Here is a 19556-nt window from a genome sequence, read left to right on the forward strand (position 1 = left end):
CAATATTCCACCCAGTGTGCCTAACTAAATTTATGTGTGTGTAATTAAATCTTCCTAGATTCTAATACATTTCAGATATAGGCAGAAAAGAGGGGGGGGGGTTGAGAGAGGCTGGCGGGCATGGTTTTGGGGTGATTAGTGGAGGAAAAAGGGGGAGGAGAGGGGAGCAGGGAAAGAGGAAGGGATGAGGGGATCCCAAGCAGCATATTTACCAGGAACCGAGTCTGGAGAGAGAAGAATCACTTCAGTTGAAGGAGTGAGGCGCTGGCGGAGACAGGAGCTGTGCAGTTGCTTCAGATCAGGCAGCTAGGGCAGCAGAGCTCAGGCATTGCTGTAGTTTCTGTTCATGAACAGAGTTCCTGCTTAGCCCCGCAGCTTTAGCAGCAAACTCTGGGATCTTGTGAGCAGCTTTGCTGTAGGCAAAGATTGCTAGCATGTGAGCAGAATGCCCGTAGGCACAGAACTGCTGAACTCTCTGTCTCAAGCCTCATTCTTATAGTCATTTTTCTCTTTGATCCTTGAATAGGATCTATTAAAAAATCTCCTCTTTTCCTGTATGTCCGTCCACAACAGCGGTCCCTCAAGTATCCCGGGCCCAAACCATTAAGAACTTTAAAGGTCAGAAACAGCACTTTGAATTGGACCTGGAAGCTAACTTGCAGCCAGTGCAGCTCTTTCAAAATGGATGTGATGTGCTCCCACCGGGCAGCTCCAGATAAAACCCTAGCTGCTGCATTTTGCACTAGCTGTAGTTTCCGGATATTCTTCAAGGGCAGCCCCATGTAGAGCATGTTACAGTAATCCAGCCGTGACATGACTAAGGCCTCATCCCAACTGGCTCTCCTACTGACCAACAGTACCTCTGTCTTGTCTGGATTCAATTTCAGTTTATTAGCCCACTTCCAACCCATCACGGCCTCCAGCCCCCAATTCAGGACATCCACCGCCTCCCTAGGATCAGGTGACAAGGAGAGATAGAGCTGAGTGTCATCCGCATATTGCTGACAACTCAGTCCAAGTCCCTGGATGACCTCTCCCAGCGGTTTCATGTAGATGTTAAACAGCATGGAGGACAAGACCGATCCCTGCGGGACCCCACAGGCCAACAGCCACGGGGCCAAACAGTAGTCCCCCAGCACCACCTTCTGGGCCCTCCCCCCAAGAAAGGACCGGAACCACTGCAATGCAGTACCTCCGATTCCCATATTCAAGAGGCAGCCCAGAAAGATACCATGGTCGATGGTATTGAATGCCGACGAGAGGTCCAGCAGAACCAACAAGGATGCACTCCCCCTGTCTAGTTCCCGGCATAGGTCATCCACTAGAGCGACCAAGGCAGTCTCAGTCCCATATCCGGGGCGGAAGCCAGATTGAAAAGGGTCCAAATAATCTGTATCATCCAAGACTCTCTGCAGCTGGGATGCCACCACACGCTCTATCACCTTCCCCAAAAAGGGCAGGTTAGAGACTGGTCTATAGTTGTCTGGGTTGGAGGGATCAAGGGAGGGCTTACCACCGCCTCCTTGAGGCATGATGGCATCCTGTCCTCCCTTAATGAGGCATTAATAATTACCTCCAACCATCTACCTGTACCCTCCCTGGCAGCTTTTATTAGCCAGGAAGGGCAAGGGTCAAGAGCACACGATGTCACCCACACACTGCCCAGGATCTTGTCCACATCCTCAGGCCGCACTAACCAAAAAGGATCCAACACAATAGGACCAGATGGTACCAGAGGCACGTTGGCTGGAACTGCCAAAACTCTGGAGTCCAAATCGCACGGATGCGAACAACTTTATCCGCAAAGTGACACGCAAACTGATCACAGCGGGCTGTAGATTATGCCTCCCCCATTACCTGGGGGGATGTGTGGAGCAGTGTCTTTGCTACACGGAACAGCTCCGCCGCTCTGCACTGAGCAGATGTAATGGAGGCAGAGAAAAAACATTTCTTCGCTGCCCCCACTGCTACAGAGTAGTCTCTAAAATGGGCTCTAGCCCGTGTTCAGTCGGATTCATCACAACTCTTCCTCCAGCGTCATTCCAGCCGTCACCTGAGTTGTTTCATTGCCCTAAGCTCCAAGAAAAACCGAGGAGCAGATTGGGCTCCACCAAGCCAGAGAGGGTGTTTAGGAGCAACCGTATCAACAGCCTGGGCCATCTCTCCATTCCAGAGATCAACCAGGGCCTCGACAGGGACACCAGCTCTGGACACTGAAAACTCCCCGAGGGCCGTCTGGAATCCAAGCAGATCCATAAGCTTCCGAGGCCGGACCATCCTAATCGGTCCACCACCCCTGCGGAGGGCAGATGGAGCAGTCAAACTAAAGCCCACCAGATGATGATCTGTCCATGACAAGGGAGTTGTCTCAAATTCCCCCACCTCCAGGTCATTTATTCGCCGGTCGGCAAAAACTAGATCCAGAGTATGTCCTAGCCACTGGAACTCTTTAATCTGGTTAGATGTGTTGCAAAGACTGGTCCCAAGTAGTAACTTAGCAGCTATCTTTTGGACTAATTGCAGGATCCGGACAGTCTTCAGAAGCAGACCCATGTAAAATGCATTACAGTAGTGGTCATGACACCTACCAGAGCCAGAGGAGGAGCAGGAAGTTCACTGGGGTTGAATCCTTGACTGTAAGGGATTCACAGTAGGCTGCCCCCATCCACTTTATTTTGATGTGGGGAAACCCACTCTCCATATACTTTTCCTGGGGAGGAGTGGGGGGTAAAGTGGCAAAAATGTCCCCAAAAGGGCTGAGCAGTCCTAGGCCTTCAAAGGTGTGTGACTAAGGCAGACCCAAAATGAAGAGTAGCCAAAATGAGTAGCCCAAAATGAAGAGTACCAAGAAGGGCTTATTATTACATTAAAAGAAAAACAAGATTATGCAATAAGGTCAATTGTCTCTTCATAAAGTAGTTTGTAAAAGAGGGTTTTCATTAAACCTGGTAATAAAACAATTCTGTTTTATTATTGTTTTTAGTATTTTATTATACAATTTTAAATTACATTTGTTCCAAGCAATACAGTAAAGAAGAAGAAAAATAAGTTCTCTCACATGTCTAACTGTACTGGTCATAATTTGTTACTCACAGGCTGCAGCCTTCCCACTTCCCCAGCAGCTCCCAGCCTGCTGCTTCCTCAAGGTGCTCCTGAGACAGCTAACAAGCCAATGCTTCTGCAGGTGGCTGAGCCAGAAATCCCCACCCAGTTCTCTGGATTGCTCCCTTTGATTTGAACTTCCCGGGCTTTTTTCCTTTTTAGGAAAGGCTCAACCTCCCAGCAATTGCTCTAAGTGAGGCCTAGTCCTCCATTCAGGCCTTACAATCACTACGGTACTCTTGGAGATCCTAGAGGTCACCAGTTTATGGATAAGTGTGACCAGATTATCTCTGTCCAGGAGAGGCCACAGCTGGCACATCAGTCTCAGATAATGGAAGATGATCATGTTCTGTGCCACAGAGGGCACTTGCCTCCAATAACAAAGATGGATCTAAGGGTTATACTTGATATTATTAAAATCACATGCTTTATTTGTTATTTTATTTATTAGATTTCTATACCATCTCACCCAGATGGCTCTAGGCAGTTCACAATTATAACAAGTAGTTCTGGTAAGAATTAATCTGCCTACTTTACTTTCACTATCCCTACAACTGGACTAAATTTGGTCCAAATTGATTAGGTAGTTCACAAGTTAGCCCACTTGCGCCTCCCATGTTAATCTGTCTGCCGTCTTGAACTGGGGTGGATGACATCGTCAGAAACTATAAGAACAGCCCTGCTGGATCAGGCCCAAGGCCCATCTAGTCCAGCATCCTGTTTTACAGTGGCCCACCAGATGCCGCTGGAAGCCTACAGGCAGGAGTTGAGGGCATGCCATCCCTCCTGCTGTTACTCCCCTGCAACTAGTACTCAGAGGCATCCTGCCTTTGAAGTTGGAGGTGGCCCATAGCCCTCCGACTAGTAGCCATTGATAGACCTCTCCTCCATGAATTTGTCTAAGCCCCTCTTAAAGCCATCCAGGTTGTTGGCTGCCACCACATCTTGAGGCAGAGAATTCCACCAAGATGATTAAGCATTGTGTGAAAAAGTACTTCCGTTTGTTCGTCCTAAATTTCCTGGCAATCAATTTCATGGGATGACCCCTGGTTCTAGTGTTATGTGAGAGGGAGAAGAATTTCTCTCTATCCACTTTCTCCACACCATGCATGGTTTTACAGACCTCTATCAGGTCTCCCCGCAGTCGTCTTTTTTCTAAACTAAATAGACCCAGGTGTCCTGTTATATGAGGCCTTGCCTCATAAGAAAGGTGCTCTAAGCCCCTGATCATCTTGGTTGCCCTCTTCTGCACTTTTTCCAGTTCTACAATGTCCTTTTTTAGATGTGGTGACTAGAATTATACGCAGTACTCCAGGTGTGACCACACCATAGTTTTGTCTAAGGGCATTATAATATTAGCAGTTTTTATTTCAATCCTCTTCCTAATGATCCCTAGCATGGAATTGGCCTTTTTCACAACTGCCGCACATTGAATCAACACTTTCAATGAGCTGTCCACCATGACCCCAAGATCCCTCTCCTGGTCAGTCACCGACAGCTCAGATCCCATCAGTGTATACTTGAAGTTGGGGTTTTTCGTCCCAATGTGCATCACTTTACACTTGCCAACATTGAACTGCATTTGCCATTTTGTTGCCCACTCACCCAGTTTGGAGAGATCCTTTTGATGTTCCTCACAATCCGTTTTGAATTTCACTACCCAAAAGAGTTTGGTATCATCTGCAAATTTGGCCATCTCGCTGCTTACCCCTACTTCTAGATCATGTATGAATAAATTAAAAAGCACTGGTCCCAGTACAGATCCCTGGGGGACCCCACTTCTTACTTCCCTCCACTGTGAAAACTCTCCATTTATACCTACCCTCTGTTTTCTGTCCTTCAACCAGTTAGCAATCCACACATGTAATCCCCTTATCCCATGACTGCTAAGTTTTCTCAGGAGTCTTTGATGTATGCCTTTGATGTGTCCCTATGCAGGGTGGAGAAAAATCAATGATTTTTTTAAAAAATGGATTTTTAAAATTTAAATCAGGTTTTTAAAAATAAAATGCTTTTTGATGAAAAAATCTATCTAAAGATAGTTTTCTATTCAAGATACATTATAGTCTAAAGGTTATTCATAATGATATAAGGATTAGTTTTTAATTTTGTAGCATGAGGCTGTATATATGCAATGTTTAAATTTTTTGGTAAATGAATTCCATTAATCCATTCACAATGTCATGCTCTTCCAGAGGTTTCAGTAAGATTATTTTGGGCAATTTTTCTATCTAGAAGAGAACCAAAAATGAAACCTTAATCTTGTTGTAAATATTAAGATTATACCAGCAAGAATGAGTCTTCATGTAAAAAACCATGATTTAAATCTAGTCTTACTGACTAGTGATTTAAATCATGATTTAAATCAAATCCACCCTGTCCCTATGTGTCACTCACGACAATTGTACCAAATTTCGTTCAAATTGATTAGATGGTCCACAAGTTAGCTTACTTACACCTCAAACATTTATGCATCTGCCATCTTTAATTGGGGTGGACAACATCACCAAACTACACCATTGAGATGTCCCTATGTGACCCTACAGGTATAGCAAATTTGGTTCAAATCGGTTAAACAGTCCACAAGTTAGCCCACTTGCATCTCAAATGTTTACCCATCCATCTTGAATTGGGATGTGTGAAACAGAATGCTGGACTAGATGGGCCTTGGGCATGATCCAGCAGGGCTGTTCTTATGTGTAGCCTAGGACTGTTCAACATCAGCCCTCCTGCAAATGTTGGCCTACAACTCCCAGCATGGTGTAGTGGTTAGAGTGCTGGACTAGGACTGGGGAGACCCAAGTTCAAATCCCCATTCAGCCATGATACTTGCTGGGTGACTCTGGGCCAGTCATTTTTCTCTCAGCCTAACCTACTTCACAAGGTTATTGTGAGAAAAAACTTAACTATGTACACTGCTCTGGGCTCCTTTTAGGAAGAGTGGAATATAAATGTAAAATAATAATAACAACAACAACAATAACTCCCACAATCCCTGCCTATTGGCCATTGTGGCTGGGGATTATGGGAGTTGTAGTCCAAACTTAGCTGAGGGGCCAAAGTTGAGCAGGCTTGGTCTAGGGGCATTGCAAAGTTGATGGGGACGGACACACACACACACATACACACACAGAGAGAGAATGCTAGGTGATCTAATAAGCTTACTTTCCTGAAAGAAAGTAGGCTAGACATAAAAAGCATAACTCATTAAAACAAGATTAAAACCAGTTTAAAATCATTTAAATACTCACTAAAGACCAGGCTAAAAATATTTGTTTTTAGGGTTCTTTTAAAGGCTGCTAAAACTCTTAAGCCTCTAATATCCATAGGGAGTGCACTCCAGAGCCCAGGAGCAGCTACAGAAAAGGCCCGATCCTGAGTCACCGCTAGGTGAACTGGCAGCAGCGAGAGACTATGATGACTGTAAAGTGCAGTGAGGATCCTTCTGAAGAAGGCACTATCCCAGATAACCTGATCCTAAGCTGTTCAGGGTTTTAAAGGTAATACATAGGGGTGTAAACGGAACCAGTTGGTCGTGTTCGGTCTGAGTCTGTACTGGACTCGAACCAGACCGGCCAAGTTCGGTCCGGCCCCCATCAAATGGTTTTGCAGAATTATTTTTATTTTTATTTTTAAATAAAATAAAAGTACCTGTAGCCCCTTTGAGGGGCTTCCTGTAGGCCGCGGGTGTGTGTGTCTGTGAAGGTTCCCCCTCCCGCCGCTAGCCTCTGAAATCACCGCCGTGGCTGGGTAAAACAACTCTTTTCGGCCCGTTCAGGCCTCCATAACTGTGTGCGGTGCCCATTTTGGCCGCTGCACATGCATAAATAGCCTCTGCAAGGCCTGGCATGGCCCACGGCCTCACAGAGGTCATTTGCGCATGCGCGGTGGCCATTTTGTTTTTTCAGCAGCCAGTGCAGTTGTTTTAAAGCAGGCATTATATGGTCTTTCCGAGAAATTCCGGACACCAATCCGGCTTGAACTAACTGAAGTTTCCAAATTACATATGGCATCCGCAGTGCATTGCAGTAGTCAAGCTGAGAAGTTACCAGTGAGTGTGCACCACAGTTTTGAGATCATTATCTTCAAGGAACAGATGCAGCTGTCGTATAAACCAAAGTCAACAGAAAGTGCTCCTGGCCATAGCCTCCACCTGAGACACCAGGGTGAGGCCTGGGTCCAGAAGCACTCCCAAGCTACATACCTGTTCCTTTAGGACAGGCCTGCACAACATGCGGCCCGGGGGCCAGATGCGGCCCGCGAGGCCTTTTTTCCAGGCCCCCGGGGCTATTTCCTCTTCCTCCTTCTGCTGCTTAAAAAACACCTCCTAAAAAAAAATTCCGGCCGCTGCACGGCCAAGGAGATGGCTGCTGGAGTGCTGGTGTTCTTCCTTGCCCTCCCCCACGGCAGCAGTGGTGCACAGCGGCAGAAACTAGAGTGACACTCGGGTCTGCCATATGGCCCGGTGTTGTTTCCCAACTGCGAGGCAGTTAAGTCTCTTAAGTCTCTCTCTCTCTCTCTCCCCCACCAAGACTGCGCCATTCTCTCTCTCTCCCTCTCCCACTAAGACTACTCCATTCTCTCTCTCTCTCTCTCTCTCTCTCTCTCTCTCCCTCTCCCACTAAGACTACTCCATTCTCTCTCTCTCTCTCTCTCCCTCCCACCAAGACTGCTCCATTCTCTCTCTCTCTCTCTCTCAGGCCAAGCCTCCTGCTGCATCCTTTCCATCTTTCTTTCCCCTTCTCCATTCTTTTCCAAAATTATGAGAAGAGGTTCTCATTTTTTTCTCTCCTTAAAAGTGTTCCATGTTTTGTGTGATGATTTGGCAGAGGTGGAAAGGAAGAACAATGCATTTTATTATGTATTTTGTACAGATTGTATAATATTTATATTATTAGAATGAATTTTAATTCAACTTATTTCATATTAATTTAAATCAATCTTGGCCTGCCAGAACATCAAAAGTTAAATATTGATTAAATTCATTTTAAATTCATTTTTAATTCATTTCACTTTAATTCAGTTGATTGGTTGGTTGATTGATATTAAGTGTTACTCTAATAATCAGCACCCTAGGAATTGACCTCGGCCCCCATGAACCAAGTCACGGTTGGCTTTGGCCCACCAGGTCATTTGAGTTGTGCAGGCCTGCTTTAGGAGGAGTACAACCCCGTCTAGAACATGAAGTTCTATCACATCCCTCAAATTTTGACCCCTGACCATTAGTACCTCCTTCTTGTTGAGATTCAGCTTCAATGTATTATCCCTCATCCATTCCATTACTGCCTGAAGGCAGGCCTTTGGGGAGCTATGCTATTTCCTGATTATGATGTCATGGAGAAAGAGATTTGGGTGTCATCAGCATATTGATAACACCCTGCTCCAAATCCTCTGATTATCTCATCCAACACTTTATTGTAGATGTTAAAAAGCATCTGCAATAGGATGGAGCCCTGAGGGACACCATGCAATACAACAGTTCTCATTTCAAAGAGCAACTATCCCCGAGTGACACCATCTGACATCTGCCTGAAAGATAAGAACAGAACCACTGCAAAGTAGTACCCCCTATTCCCAAATCCCTCAGATGATTCAGAAGGATACCATGATTGATGGTATTGAAAGCTGCAGAGAGATCCAAAAGAACCAGCAGAGTCACACTCCTTAAAGCCACTCTAAAGCCAATTTGAAATAGTTCTAGATATGTACGTTCTACATTAAAACAAATTCACAGTATGACTATCTGTGTATATCTATCTATATATTTCTCTTAGGTGTTCCCATCACTAATCCAATATGTGGCAGCTCTCACGTGAGTTCGCGAGCAGCTGCCCGGATAACAATGGGGATGGGGGAGAAAGTGGCGGTGTTGTAGGCTGGCCAACCAGCAGGCAAAGATAATGGCGGTGAATGGCAACGAATGGTGGCGGCCAGCCAGCTAGCCAAAGAAAATGGCGGTGGTGGGCTGGAAGAAGATGACGACATCGGTGGGGGGGGGGGTAAGCGGGGAAGAAGATGACGGGCGGGAGGAGAAGATGATGACCGGCCATCCAGCGGGAGGATGGGAGGGGAAGAAGATGGCCGGCCAGCGGGAGGGGAAGAAGACGACCAGCTGGTGGGTGGGCGGGAGGGGAAGAAGACAACCAGCTGGCAGGCGGGCGGGTGGGAGGGGAAGAAGACAACCAGCCGGCCAGCGGGAGGGGAAGAAGATGGCTAGCCGGCAGGCAGGAGGGGAAGAAGACGACTGGCGGGGGGGGGCAAATAGCGGAGGCGGGGGGAGAAAGCAGCAGTAGCGGCAAACTAGAGGCGCAGATGCTCTGCGCCTGGCCCAGTTAGTAATTAAGAATAGGACTTTCTTCTGAGTAAAGAAAGCTGAGGAATCCCTGTGTTCTAACACTGACTCTGTCATGATTCATGCCTTAGGCAAGGCATGGCAATTTTATGTTTAGCAGTTTCCTTCTTTTCTATAATGGAAACAGTCACAGGTACGTATCTCATAGGCTTCTGGGAACACAAATTAGCTATAATTTAACATGAGTGGGGTTGAATGGGTAATCCTTATAGATATATCAGTCAGAATAAAAGAACAAATATAATGCAGAGACATGCAAGATAGAATGTAAACCATGTAATGTAAACCATGTAATCATAAGCAGGGGGAGGATGGGAATACAGAGCATATCATCATGGGACTTACAGGATTGCTTCTGTGGACACTGTACAGTATCCATGGTTAGCTGAATGCATGAGTGGTGCTATAGATAGCAATATTTATTTTATTGTTGTTTTTATCACATATACATACCACCTGACATATACTTCTCTAGGCAGTGTACACAATCCAATTTACAATATAAAAATAAAAACAAATAAAACACTTTCACTGAATAAAAAACCAAAAACAATTCACAGAGTAAACAATTAAAATAATGTTACAGAATTAAAAAATTAAACAGTTTACAATTAGTTTGCATTAAAAACCTGAGAAAACAGGTGTGTCTTCAGGGTCTTTTTAAAAGCAGTCAGAGATGGAGAAGCTCTTATTTTGACAGGGAGTGCATTCCAAGCCCTGAGGCATCCAAAAAGAAGGCCCAGCCCCAAGGCCCCCCCTCCCCACAACTGTAACTGGACCTCCCCAAATGATCTTAATAGGCAACAGGGTTCATGACAAAGAAGGCACTCACTTAAGTACCCTGGACCCAAGCCATTCAGAGCTTTATAGGTAATAATAACCATCACTGTGTATTTCTCTTGGAAACATATCAGCAGCCAATGCAATTCTTTCAGAATCTGTGTTATATGGTCCCTTTGGGTTGTCCCAGAGACCAGTCTGTCTGCCACATTCTGTACCAGTTGTGTTTCCGAACTATGTACAAAGGCAGCCCCACATAGAGTGCATTACAGTAGTCAAGCCTGGAGGTTACCAGTATTTGCACTACTGTTTTAAGATCATTTACCTCCAGAAATGAGCATAGCTGATGTATCAGCCAATGCTGATAAAAAGTGCTTCTGGCCACTGCCTCAACCTGAGAAACCAGAGAGAGCTTTGGATCCAGGAGCACTCCCAAGCTATGTACCTGATCTTTCAGAGAGACTGTAACCCCATCCACAACAAACAGATTGAAACCAAATCTCAGGTTTTGCCCCTTCACAATCAGTACCTCTCTTTCTAAATTTGGATTCAACTTCAGTTTGTGATCCCCATTCCAGCCCATTACTGCCTCCAGGGAGGCATTTAGGGAAGTTATGTCATTTCCTGATGAAGCTGATAGGGAGAAATAGATTTGGGTGTCATCAGCATATTGATAACATCCTGCACGACATCTCCTGATGATCTCTCATCAGGGGCCACCACCCCACCCCTTCAATCGCCTTGCCTAACCATGAGAGATTAGAGACAGGTCTAGAGTTGCCTAACTCTGAGAGGTCCAATATAGGTTTTTCCAAGTATGGTCTAATGCTGGACTGCTCAACTTTGACCCTCCTGCAGATGTTGGCCTACAATTCCCCTAATCCCTGGCTGTTGGCCACTGTGGCTGGGGATTATGGGGACTGTAGTTCAAAGACAGCTGAGGGGCTAAATTGAGCAGGCCTGGTCTAATGATAGCCCCGTTAAGACAAGGAGACATCCTACCCTCCCTCAGATAAGCATTTATGATGTTTACCAGACCATCTCTGATAATCTGGTTGTTAGATAAAATAAGCCAAGTTCAGCAAGAGTCAAGAGAGCAGGTGGTAGGATGCACAGTCCTAAACAGATTGTCCACATCCTCAGGAGTCACAAACTGAACATGATCCAGTCTGATCACATAAGAGGAGTTGCTGGATACCTCCATAACAGAACCTGCCCTAATTGTAGAATGCAGTTCGGCCTAGATACAAGAGGTTTTGTCTATGAAAAAAATCATTAAAAGTGACACAGCAGGTAACCAATGGTTAAGGTTGGGCTACATTATATGCAGTTTGGCTGTTTGAGGAGTTGCAGCAGTAAGTGTGCCAGCTTTGTTACTGAGATTGGGTTGAAGTAGTTGTAATGTGTCTGGGTTTGTCTGGAGATGGGGAGACAGGGGGCGCCTTCATTGAATGTGGGGCAGCTATTCTGGTGGTGGTGGGGAATAGAAGAAGTAACGCTGGCAGGTCAGCAAGCCGTTCCAGGGGAAGGGTAGTCAGAAATTTAATAGCTGTCTCCCCCTCTGGCTGTCTGCCACCTCTGTGACCTTGGGGAGCACTGCCAACAACCCACATAGCCTTACCTTGCTCCTCTGTAATACCAGGTCGGTCCAAAATAAACTCAAACTCATCCATGATTTGATTATGGATTAAGGGGCCGACCTGGTGTGCATCACCGAGACTTGGTTGGGGGAGGCTAGTGGCCCAGTCTGGTCTCAGCTTCTTCCTCCAGGATATTCTGCAGAGGAGCAGGTGAGGGGACGTGGGCAGGGAGGTGGAGTGGCTCTGGTCTATAACATCTCCCTTACCAGGGTCTCTGTTGGGGTATCAGACCATATTGAATGTGTGTACTTAAGTTTGGGGACCAGGGATAGATTGGGACTTCTGTTGGTGTACCAATCATCCAGCTGCCCAACGGAATCCCTTACTGTGCTCACGGACTTGGTCGCGGAACTCATGCTGGAGTTTCCCAGACTTTTGGTGCTGGGGGACTTCAATGTTCATTTTGGCACCAATTTATCCAGGGCCGCTCAGGAGTTCATAGCGACCATGACAACTATGGGCCTATCCCAAGCGGTCTCTGGACCAACACATATTGCAGGTCACACACTTGATTTGGTCTTTTACTCTAATCAGGGTGGTGTTCCGTGGGTGGGGACTCCTGTGATTTCCCCATTGTCATGGGCAGACCACCATCAGGTCAAGGTTAGGCTTACAACCACTCTCCACCTCCACAGGGGCGAGGGGCCTATTAGAATGGTCCACCTGAAGAGGTTATTGGACCCTATAGGATTCCAAGAAGCCTTGGAGGGATTTAATGTTGGCTTTGCTGGTGATCCTGTTGATGCCCTGGTGGAGAACTGGAACAACATGCTCACCATGGCAGTAGACATGATTGCTCCTAAGCGTCCCCTTTGACCCGCTTCAAAACTGGCCCCTTGGTATACGGAAGATCTACGGGGGCAAAAAACAGCAAGGTACATGACTGGAGCGCAAGTGGAGAAAGACTCAACTTGAATCCGACAGATTACGACATAGAGCACATTTAAAGATCTATGCTCAGGCAATATGTGCAGCAAAGAAGTGGTTCTTTTCTGCCCGTATTGCATCTGCGAGTTCACGTCCAGTGGAGTTATTCAGGGTTGTGAGGGGGCTAGTATACGCCATCCCCTTCCTGGAATCAGAATTTGGAGCCATCAGTTACCCACTGTGATGTGTTTAAAGACTGTTTTGCAGATAAAATCTCTTAGATTCGGGCTGACTTAGATGGAGACTCCACAATTACTGTGATGTCTGAATTGGAGGTGTCCAGCAACTCCTCTTATGTGGTCCGACTGTATCGGTTTCAGTTTGTGACTCCTGAGGATGTGGACAAGCTGCTTGAAGTGATGAGGCCTGCCACTTGTTCTCTTGACCCTTGTCCAACATGGTTTGTTCTATCTAGCAGGGAGGCTGTTGTAGGAGGCCTGATAGAAATCATAAATGCTTCCCTGAGGGAGGGCACTTGTCTTAATGAGGCAATTATTAGGGGCTCTTCTAAAGAAGCCTACATTAGACCCCTTGGAATTGAGCAACTATAGGTCTGACTCCAAGCTCATGGCTGGGCAAGGTAATTGAGAGGGTGGTGGGCTCAGTTCCAGGCAGTCTTGGAGGAAACTGATTATCTAGACCCATTTCAAACTAGCTTTCAGGCGGGCTACGGGGTGGAGACTGTCTTGGTCGGCCTGATGGATGATCTCCAATTGGGAATTGGCAGAGGAAGTGTGACTTGTTGGTCCTTTTGGATCTTTCGGCGGCTTTCGATACTATCGACCATAGTATCCTTTTGGAACGTCTGAGAGCGTTGAGGGTGGGAGGCACTGTTCTACAGTGGTTCTGCTCCTACCTGTCGGACAGATTCCAGATGGTGTTGATTGGAGATTGTTGCTCTTTGAAATATGAGCTAAATATGGTGTTTAAAAGAAAAAATACTTTTAAAATTGGAAGTTTTAAAATACAATTTAAAATAAAATTTAAACATACTTTTAATTTAACAAAAGATAAGGCAAGGTAGTTTCTCTCTTGCAGGATATGGAACATCAAACACACACGCACACACACTCTCACTGATTCTTTTTAAACTGAGCATATGGACATCCAATAATTATTTTATGCATTTCTGTTGGTCTTCAAAAACTTAAAAGAAAAATCCTGCAAGTTTGGGAAGGGCTGCACTCCTAAACACATTGATTATATGGCATAGTGTCCAGATCATGAGAACTAATCATTCCACTCTGTTCTGTGCTGGTCAGACCTCGTTTGGAATACTGTGTTTAATTGTGGGCACTGCATTGAAGGTTGTTAAATTGGAATGGGTTCAGAGGAGGGCAGCAAGGATGGTGAAGGGTCTAGAAACCAAGACCTATGAAGAATGGTTGACCAACCTGGGCAGGTTTAGCCTGGAGAAGAGGAGACTGGCAGGAGGGTGGGGCAGAATATGATAACCGGCATCTTCAGGAATCTGAAGTGCTGTTGCACAGAAGGAGAAGACATTTTCTGTTGATCCTGATGGCAGGACTAGAAGCAATGGACTGAAATGACAATGAAGCAGATTTAGGTTACACATTAGGAAGCATTTCCTAACTGCAAGACCTGTTTGACAGAGGGGATAGCCTGCTTCATGCAATGATGGGCTCTCCTCCAGAGGTTTTCAAATAGAGGCTGGATGGCCATCTGTCAGAGATGCTGCAGGAGTTTCCTGCTCTAAGCAGGGACTAGGGAGGTGGACTAGACCACCTCCTTCCAACTCTAAAATTCTGAGTCTATGAATGGTTCCTATTGCATGGAATGGAACTTATTCCTGAGTGAGAATTCTTAGGCTGCAATTCTAGGATAAAGGAATCACCCACCATAACCTCTGCTGTGGAGATGATACTAAGTGCTATCTGGAACCACAATTATACTTGTGATTTCACATTATAATGGAAGAGTGATGCTTCAGCAGTGCTAAAGAGTTCTGGAGCTTTCCCAGACAGCAGGCTTTACTGCGGGATTAAAAGGGGTGAAGTACTACGAGTTATGGATATTTTGAATTTGCCTAAGAAACCAATGGAAAAAAAAGTGTTTGTTTGTTTTTAACCCTGGACATAGACCAGGCTAAGCGCCAATGAGCAATGAAAAACCTGAATCATGTATGGAGTGTTCCCTGATAGCTCGCAGGGACTTCGATGTCAACGTGGACAATATGTGAATGCACACTTGCCCTTCTGTGGTTAAAGTAAAATTGCCATCTGGGAATACTCCTGGTAGTACCCACTATATGCAGTTTTAAAAAGGTTAGTTGCACCTAACTCCCAACTATATCAGCAAAACGGGAACAGCTAAGCACTGAAATTCTGTCAGTTACAGAACTGCTTCAGGAGTTCTGCAGGTTCCACGAATCAGACTCATATCAAATCTTCCAAACATCCTTAAGGATTTGTTCAAATGTTCTATTTCTTGCACACATCAGTGGTCCTGGCCATCCCTGATGTGCAATTCATATGTAACTCATGCCATTCATATGCACACATTTTCTATGTTATGAATGCTGACCACCATTTCTTTTGTTAGGCAGAATTCTGGCTTACAGAAGGTTACACTGAGAGAGAAGCTGAGAGAGCCAAGATGCTGTATGAAGAAACAACAAAAACAGCTGACATCCAAACTGTCGCAGCCCTGTGGGGAAGGGGTGTTTTCCACCAGTCTCCCCTTTCCTCTGAAGCACTCTGTGCCTCCGAGGGTCATATGTCCGAGGGTCATACCATGCAAATTGTATTTTCTGGAGACACAGTATGCTTCAGGGACATTTTTTCTTGAGACACAGTGTGCTTCAGAGAGAAGAGAAGATGAGTGAAAATTGCTCTTCTCCTTCAGGTCACTGCAAAGTCACTGTGTTACTTTGGATGTCAGCCTATAATCATGTGCATGACTGAAGTCATACCAATTTCTAGTTTTAATTTATTCAGTTACGATGAGATGGACATTTTGTCTTATTTTTCTAATTATAGTTTCCCAATGTCTAATTCAGAAGAGTGAATTTAACTTTGTACATATATCTTGAGTTAAATTAATCTGATTGTGATTTTGCTTCTGATATACTACAGGGAAAGAGTGATCTACAACATAATCAATCAATCAAATTTATTACGGTCCATGAAATCTACAACATATTTACAGAAGGGCTAATTGAAGCAAAGTCCACAAGAGCTTGAATTAGATATTGCAAATGATCTCACTCACATTTTATTGTGTTCAGATAAAGGTATTGTTTGTCACAGAGGAACAAACAAGGGTGGAGAAGGCTGCTGTTTATAACAGCAGTATATGCAGATTGCTGATGTGTGTAATCTTGCTAGAATTGTTCAGTTCAGTTCAGTTTTATTTCAGTCTCTGACCAGCAATTTGCTATAACTGTTAAACAGGTCACAATGAGAGTGGATCAGAATCGCTCCTGAGTCAGGCAGTATATAAATTAAATTAAATTATTACTATTCCCACTACTACTATTATTACTATTATTATTCACTTGGTATGCATTGGTACTAATTTCAGAATGTCTATGTATTGGGATGGACTGATCTAATAAAAATAATAATACCATGAAGGGTATTGTGTGATTCAACCAGTAAAGTTTGTATACAGTATATCTGCATACATGTGCATCCAATTCATTCTGATATGAAGTTAGTAAAAGGAACTGAGACCTCAGCATTCTATGGGCAACCTTTTTTTGAGGGTAGGGAGAAATGATACTAGTACTACAAAGAATGGCACTGGCGTCACAATTTGGTTATTCACGCCAGTGTGCCCGTCTTTTAAATATGCCCCCTTTTATGTGTGGCAAAGGGGTCAAGTGCACACCCGCTGTTCCACCATATATACAGGCTCCTCAACATGCGAGTCTGAGAACCAGATCTAAACATTTTTCCTTAGATTCAAATCTTCATTCGATACAAGTTTAAATGATTTAAACCTTTCCACCATTATAACAACTAGTTTCATTCCACTGGACACCTTCATATTATAACCTCTTCCATGTCCTGGATCTGCAGGATTGCTGATTACATCATCAGACACCCAGAGGTGAGCTAAGGGGCAACTAACTAATACGCTTAAGGTGATGTTGCCTGAATGCCATGCCCTCCTATGGAGCTGGCTTTGTTCTCTTCAGAAACGTGTGTGCTTTGCGTTTCAGCTCTTGGGTCTCCCCGTTATGAGACGCTGCTCCAGGGACCATGGGGATAATAATAGTGCTGCTGGGGAAGGGAAAGGGCAGGAGTCGTGGTCCAGACGAGACGGAGTCATGCTGTAATCATATGGAGACTGGACTGGAGTAAGCCCCATTGCAATTGGTGGGACCCGAGAAAATACGATTTGAATCGGGCTCCTGCGAGTCCAAGGCTGCCGTCCTCTTACTCATACCGACCGGGAAGTAAATCCCATTGAAATCCACGGGGATTGCTTCGTTCCCGGCAATCTTGGCTAGGATCAGGCCGCAAGTCCAATCAGGAGTCTCTCTCCTCCTCAGAGAACCAGCCTCTCAGCCACGGGAGAGGACGGCCAAGACAAATACCATAGAGATCGCGGGCGAGAGCGCAGACTCGGCTGTCCCACCACAAGACTTCACCCCAGACCCTGCGGGGCCTCAAGCCCCGCCTTCTTGCGCGTCATTGCGCTACCGCGTCGGGTGGGTCTCGTGACCGGAAGGGGGCGCGCGAGAGGCGGAAGTGAAAGCGGGGAGGGTGTTTGGCCCCATTAAAGCGGAGCCGAAAGGAGCGGGGAAGAGGTGGCAGCGAGTCGGGGAAGAGGCAGTGCAGCAGCGGCGTTCGTCTTGTCTCGTACGGTGAGTGAAGGGGCTGAGGCTTGCGGGGGAAGTGGCTCAGCGAGGCCTGCCACTGCCGTGCCCGGCGCCGGGTGCGGGGCCCTGGGAACGGAGGAGGCCGGGGCGCGGTAGCTTGGCTGGCTGGGCTGCAATCGGGCGGAGGAGTGGGGCGCAATTGACAGCGTCCGAGAGGCTGCCACCCCGCGCCCGCCTCGAAGCCGCGCTCGGAGAGAAGCCGCGTAGGGGGAAGAGGGCCCCCCTTTGCCCCACCCCGGCCCTTTGGGCTGGTCTGGAATGGGGAGACGAGTCGCCTGCTGGCTGGCTGGGATATGTCTCGGGAGAGGAGCCGGCCCCTTCGGAGTGGGTGCTGTCCCCGGGGGGCGGGGAGCGTGTGGAAATCCTCCTTGGGCTGCTTCCGCTTCTCCGCTCCCCTCCCCCCACCACTCTTCCTTCTCGGAACAAAGAAATGCGGGATCTACAGCCCAGTGCGGTGCGTGCCAGTAGTTCTGTGTGAGTCGCTCAGGAGCACCCGTGGCCCGGCCCGCTGGAGATCTCAAAGGTGGCACACCTGGGCTGGCGAGCACGCTACAAACCCGTCCCAAGTCCTTTTCCTCCGCCCCTCTCTCCTGGCGAAACAATAAAGCTTCCTGTAGCTCTCGGCTGAACAGTTTGTAGGGAAGGGATTCCCAGTCTGGGCTCCTATACTCTTATGCTTTCTCATCTCATGCAAGCGCCGCACTGCTCTGTCGGTGCAGCAGTGCCTCGCTGTCGCTTTGCATAGCTTTTTAAATATAAGGTTTCTCTAGCTGGGTCTAGAGCCACATAACGAGGATCACTGGTTTGGTCTTGGCCCCGTGCAGCTGTTCTGCATACACGTCAGGACTGGGTGGTGGATGCCAGCTTGAGTGGGTGGCTGGAGGGCAGTGCTTTTCCCCACTAGCTTACAGAAGCTACTAGTTGTGAATATACTGTTGAATTGCGTATGTGACTTCAGTTGATCGTGTACAAGGACAGCTAAGGCTAGCAATCTATTGCACAACTCTGCCTTCTGAATGCTTGATTGTTAAATTGGCTGGATGTTAAACTTCTGAGTTTGGTTAACTTGCTTGCTAATGATGAGGTCATTGATTGTTAAATGGAGAGAATAAACAAAGGAGGATTCCTATGCTCTGGAGTGTTGCCCGTGATGTCCTCAGAAACCACTGGTTCAGTCAAGACTGCAAAAGATTCCAAGGGTACTAGTGGCCACCAAGGCTTGAAGCATGTGTCCTTGAGTAGAGAGTGTACATATTAGTGCTGTTTGTGCAATTTTAACTTGAGTAGAAAAGAATTCAGCCACTCTCTTTCTAGGCTCAGTGTCTTGAGCATAGCACAGTAGCATGGAAATAAATTGACTTCTAAAACTAAACAAGTGGTAAGAAGAAGCTGATTCTACTATAGTTGCTTTAAAATTTAGACATAAAAACACATTGTACAACTCTGTAAAAAGACAAGCAATTTTGTGATGGGTACAACTAGGCTAAGTCTAGCTAACTTACCATGAAAAAGTGAACATCAATTCAGGCACTTCTGGTTACAGGTAATCCATCAAATGCTGCATACATAATCTAGTATTTCCAGTAGACTGAATAGGTTCTTGGAATATGAGTATTCTGGTGGTGTTCAGCTACTGGCAAGTAAAACTTGACTCCCAGTGGGAGGAGTCAAAGAGATTTTCATGTTCTTAGCTGGGAAGAACAAGCATATCCTTGTGATTGCAGCAGCTGATTAAGCACATGACTTAGTTAATGGATGGTTAACCGGAATCTACTTGAGTATTGGGATCAAAGAAATGCCAGCAAGAATCTCTAAAGGCAACTAGCATATGCAAGCTGCCACTTTTGACTCTGTAAATCCTGGCAGAAAGTTGGGGGGCTGAATAGTAGTCACCTCTCTGAAAAAC

At 46.1% G+C, this 19556-nt stretch overlaps 1 protein-coding gene and 1 long non-coding RNA gene across 4 annotated transcripts in view; one reads left to right on the top strand and one right to left on the bottom strand.

Annotated features, from left to right (window-relative positions):
* Positions 1-9860: 9860 nt before the first annotated feature.
* Positions 9861-17415, bottom strand: LOC128342955 (uncharacterized). Of its 3 annotated transcripts, none has more exons than XR_008315272.1 (3): positions 17219-17415; positions 14196-14342; positions 9861-13714 (listed from the first exon to the last, which is right to left on the bottom strand). It is a non-coding gene; the product is annotated as an uncharacterized LOC128342955 (long non-coding RNA). The 3 variants fall into 3 exon arrangements; XR_008315273.1 differs by having other exon boundaries at positions 16033-17415; XR_008315271.1 differs by having other exon boundaries at positions 14196-17415.
* Positions 17416-17479: 64 nt separating this feature from the next.
* Positions 17480-19556, top strand: part of RAB7A (RAB7A, member RAS oncogene family) — a 28029-nt gene continuing 25952 nt past the window's right edge. Inside the window, exon 1 of the mRNA XM_053291202.1 lies at positions 17480-17635. The gene's annotated coding sequence lies outside the window, so the exon portion shown is untranslated. The remainder of the gene's footprint in view (positions 17636-19556) is intronic.

The sequence above is a fragment of the Hemicordylus capensis genome, chromosome 2 (assembly GCF_027244095.1).
Source record: "Hemicordylus capensis ecotype Gifberg chromosome 2, rHemCap1.1.pri, whole genome shotgun sequence".
Taxonomy (NCBI): domain Eukaryota; kingdom Metazoa; phylum Chordata; class Lepidosauria; order Squamata; family Cordylidae; genus Hemicordylus; species Hemicordylus capensis.